This window comes from Calidris pugnax, unplaced genomic scaffold (genome assembly GCF_001431845.1).
Source record: "Calidris pugnax isolate Ruff unplaced genomic scaffold, ASM143184v1 scaffold37, whole genome shotgun sequence".
Classification (NCBI taxonomy): domain Eukaryota; kingdom Metazoa; phylum Chordata; class Aves; order Charadriiformes; family Scolopacidae; genus Calidris; species Calidris pugnax.
The window spans coordinates 935389-940360 of record NW_015090816.1 but is presented as its reverse complement, the minus strand read 5'-3'; the positions used below and the strand labels follow the sequence as shown (position 1 = coordinate 940360).

The window sequence follows — 4972 nt, the reverse complement described above, 5'->3', positions numbered from 1 at the left end:
GTCTTTTTTTTTTTTCTTTTTTTTTTCTTTCCTTTCAAATAAAAGGTTTATAATAGCAATAAACCCCTTATTTTAGCATCTCGTTATGGGTCAAATAAAAGCTGGTCAGAGGATGAGACAGAGAATCTAACCTCTCTGTTCATCCCCACTGGGTAAATGTGGTGGTGCTGCCACGGGCCGTATAGCTTAATTAGTCACTATTCTCTGCTGTTCCTAAAAGAGGGGAAAAAAAAAAATGAGAAAAAAAAAAAACCAACTTTGCAAAGCCTAGGCAGGCTGTCTGTGTCATATTTCCTGTGTTCTTAGAGGTGTTAATGAATTCATTAATCACTTAATGGCAAGGAGGGTCTTTAGGGACCGGCATCACAATTTACCGCTCCCAGGAGGCAGAGTCTCTCTGTCACTGATCTAAAGTTTTCAGCTCCGTTAATTTGCGCCAGCAGAGCCGCCCAGCTCCTGCCTGCAGCCCCCCGAGCTCCTGCCTGCAGCCCCCCAAGATCCTGCCTGCAGCCCCCCAAGCTCCTGCAAACGACCCCCAGGGACGACGACGATGAGGAGCATCGCGGGGGGACACCAAGCCAACGGGGCGTTCGTTTGCTGGGTAAGATCTTGCAGTGAATAATTAACTGAGGCATCCAGAGGGTGAACGGGGCAAAGGAAGCACCTCCCCACCCTCACCGTTGTGTTGCTTTAATTTATCTATCTATTAATTTATTTATTTCTTCCCGCCGGGACAGGCTTCCTGAAAAAACTGCTGCAAAAGCTCCCTCCTTGCCATAGGCTTCGGGAGGTTTCTTGCTGACTTATAGGAAATATAAGCTATGGATAATCTGGGCTCGGGACTGCAGGCTACGCCGGGAAGGGAGTCTGTGAATCTTCCCTAATTGAAGAATGCCAGGGTGATGTATTTTGACTGAAGCTGTCAGTCGGGATGTGAATTTGAATGTTTTGCATCTCCGCTCCGCAGAAAATGTTGATTATTTCAGTCTCTCGCCCCTTGTTGTAGGAGAGCGGCTGATGCCAAAGTTCCCTACAAAATGGCTCTTTTGGCTTATTTCTAATCACACGGCAGTTCGGGGAGAGGAGGAGGTGAACAGAGCCCTCCTCTCTGCTAATTCCCTTCCACCAGCCTGTCATCACTTTGCAATTGCACCTTTTTAAAGGGTTTTTTGTTGGTTGGTTTTGTTGTTTTTTTCCTCCCTGCTTTTCTGTTCTCTCATTTAACTTCTGCTCTGATTTCTCTTCCCATCTTTCCTCTCAGTCTGTTACTTTCTTGGATGGAGAGCTGAGGGAAGTGGGGTACGTAGGATGAGCACAGGGTACCATGGCTGCCCATACACAGGTGTTTGCTCCCCATCCTTAGTACCCTCCCTGGGGTTCCTTCCCCACTGTCCTCTTCTCTTCTCAACAGTTATCGCAGGGATGTCCAAGATGAAAGGCAGGGGAGAAGCTCCACCTCAGCCTGAGAGAGAGAGGAGAAAGGAAGGAGAGAAGGAGGGAATACAAACCCACTTCATCGTAGCAAACACAAAGGGAGGCGATTTCAGTAAATGCCAGATGGTCAAAATTAACCAGAGACGTGCAGAGCCCTACATGCCCAACTGTTTGCTTTGGCAGGGATCCTTCAGCTTTTTAAAAGAGAGTCTCCCAGGCGCCCTCTTCTTCTCCTTGGCTTTCCTCATCCCCTTCACTCATCCCCTGGACCCCTCTTCTTACTCCACCCTTCTTCTCCTCCCTTGGGTCTCTTTCTTGGTCTCTCCTACTGCTGCCCACCATCCACATTGCACCTCAAGTGCTGCCTTATGTGAAGAGTGATGGTTGACCCATGCGTAGGAACCGGCCTTCTTCCACCACAAAGAGATGTCCCCATTCCATAGCAGGCTTGTTGAAGGTGGGACCTTGCTGCGTGGCCGGGCAGAGGGCATGTGTCCTGCTGGGGCATCGGGGTGGTATCTCCATGGGGCAGCTGCAGGTGTGGGAAGACCACTGCAGTACAACCCCATAGAATAGGATAAGATGCTCCCACTGGAGCATCCCATCCTTGGGGTTGTCCTTCCTTCCCATGAGCATTAACTTCTTCCTCCCCTCCCTGGGGGCTTGGGTCAGCCTTAAATTTTTTTTTGTTTTGGTTGGAAAGCCAGCAGGATCCCTTGCAAGCAGGGGACCTGGCGTTGTTAAATTGGAGCACCACCACATGGCATGTTCCTCCAGACAATGCAATCAGGACGCCCCTTGTCCGCCACAGGCGGAGAGACCCAGCTAACGATGGGCTCTTTTGTGTGCGCGTGTGCTCTCTGCATTTGAAACATTTATTATTCTAAATTGCCTTCTGCACATTTTACAATAATTACGACTAGTGTTTGCCTTGTTATCTCCACAGTTACTAACAAGAATGCCATCATTATTCCAGTCATTAGCAAAATGGATGTTGTTGTCCGGAGTTGCCGGCTGTGGGACTGCTTTCAGGAGGAGGCTGGTGCTCTCCAACCTTGCTTGCTCTGTCTTCCTTACAGAGGGGTATTGTTGTTCTCAGTAGGCTTGAACTTGAGGGGGTAAAGGGGGAACGGAGATTACGTGGAGAAGAATTGGTTTGAGGGAGTGCTGGTGGGTGTCGAGATTAGCAGCGGTGAGCTCTGGGAAGCTGCTAATGGCAACATCAGTAGAAATTAGAGAAAAAGCAGCCATTTCCCCATGCTCCTTCTGTGTTTGGTGTGCCTTAGGTCTGTTCCTGGCTCTACAGTCTGACACAGAATCACAGAATCTTCTAGGTTGGAAGGGACCTTAAAGATCATCTTGTCCAACCTCTCCCTTTAAGGCCGCGTTGCTCGGACGTGAAGAGATGCTTCTGCTCTTGACGACGGAGATCTGTGGATGAAGGGGAAAAGGCTGGAATTGAGCTGACAGGACTCATCTGCTGCAAGGTGAGTCCAACCACGTGCTGTCCCATTGCCTGTGTGGTGATACCTGTCTCGTGAGCAGCTGGAAGCTCCAGCAGAGATTCTGGCCCCACTGGGTCTCTCCCATTGCCTGCACGATGGTACCCATCTCACCAGCAGCTGGAAGCTCCAGCAGAGATTCTGGCCCCACTGGGTCTCCTTTGATAAAGAAATTAAAAAAGACAGGTTGGGTAGGTTATGTTTTTCAATAAGAGTTGGGGTTTTTTTTCTGTAGTCTCCCTCCCAGAATTTAGCATCCCTGAAACATTTGGAAATTCATTTAGATTTCCCTCATTTCAGGGGGAGGGATATAGGAGGGAAATCGTACCCCCCCAAAAACCCCTGTTTTACCTTGAGGCCTTCTGTTTCATATCATAATGAAAATGTTGAAGTTCACATCTCAAATCTCAAATACATTTTTCTTGAAATCTTACGAAACTCTTTACAGACGTTTGGTGACCAAATAAAGCATTTTGCTTAAGTTGAGTAATAGGTTTCATTCAAACCCAAATGATTGCTTTTCTCAGTTTAGTAGAAAGAAATTAAAAATAGTATTTCTTAATTTTCCTTCGGTTTTTGAAATCTTGGGGGAGCCAGAACTGTTAAGTATCTATCTCACTATGAGACTCCAGAGGGAAGGTCTTATTGGCTTGGAGCGTAAAGATGATCCGCACACGGAGGCAAATAACAAGCAAAGTTTGTTTGGTTGGTTTTTTTTTTTCCCCCAAAGTATTGATCTTTTGCACCAGAGTGCAAAAATTGCCACATTTTCCCATGGTTCATTCTCCCAAGGCTTGGTTTCTTGGTGTTCTAAAACATCTTTGGAGGACAACCACGACCTTGGTACTTTTAAACTACAGAATCACATTGCTTGTCCTTGTTTTTTAAAGGAAGCTAGGAAAACATTATTTATGGGCATATTTTCCTCCTTTCTAAATGCAAATTATTAATTCAAGGGAAGATGTATAATTGTTTCCTGATATTAGGTATTTTTAGGTGTGCTCACATCTGAATGCTAGCAAGCAGGCCTTTTCCATTACACTTTGGAAAAAAAAAACCAACCAAATTTCAATGGGATTGTATTTGTTGAATACTGATTAAAGTAACTGAACAGAATTTAGAATTTACATGGAAAATAAGGTATAAGGTCTGACTTACTGAGTTAAATGATTTCCTGCATTTTAGAAGACTATCACCAGATTAAGGCATAACTATGATAAAATACAACTCCTAACGCAGATGATAGAATAATGTTGCTTATAATGAAAAAGGAATTTTTCATGTTCTACCGTACTTGGAATACAGTGGAAAAAGTAATATACACATATAATGAATGTCCCAAATCTGCTACAAAACAAGCCATCTGTGTGTATATCAAATTACCCCAATGCACAATATTTAAAAGTTAATAAGGGTCTCCTTCAAGTCTTGAGTAAAGTCAAAAGAAAAGGTGATCTATGATTTCTGTGGAAGTCAGCTTGTCCCTGGAGATGATTCTACAGGGAAAAAAAATGGGACAGTTTGGGTGGTCCTATAGGCCGGGTTCACTAAGGTCCCTAATTCTTGGTCCAGACCTTCAAGTTCTTCTGGTATGTGACGTTTACAGGGGAAGATCTTGTTCCTCGGGGCTTGTGGTTCCCATCAAGAAAACCTGTCCTTCCCTGTTCCACCTCTCCACCTTTCAACCTCAAGTGGGTTTCGAAACCCTCATAGCTCACGATCAGCACGCTGTGGATATAGAGTCCTCTGCTATTAACTCATATGACCCCGATCCCACAGATACCATGAGGACGGTGAGTAGACATCAGGTGTCTTTTGGTGGCTGAAACTCAGATTAAGATGGTGACAAAGTTGGGAGGTGGGGAAAAGAAGGGAAACTGTGGGTTACGTCTGCAGCTTTGAATGAGGGCTAAGTGGATGATGGGCTGCACCATAGAAAGGAGGAGGATTGGTTGGAGGGAAGTCAAACTAGATGCCTGTGGTCACTAAACCATGCGACTCCGTGCTTTTACCTTGCAGAGCTGTGATCTCCCACC

The 4972-nt window shown here is 45.7% G+C and overlaps 1 long non-coding RNA gene across 1 annotated transcript; it reads left to right on the top strand.

Annotated features, from left to right (window-relative positions):
* The first annotated feature begins 509 nt into the window (after positions 1-509).
* On the top strand, positions 510-4677 carry LOC106886624. Its single transcript, XR_001411698.1, has 3 exons — positions 510-601; positions 2816-2921; positions 4543-4677. It is a non-coding gene; the product is annotated as an uncharacterized LOC106886624 (long non-coding RNA).
* The last annotated feature ends 295 nt before the right edge of the window (positions 4678-4972 follow it).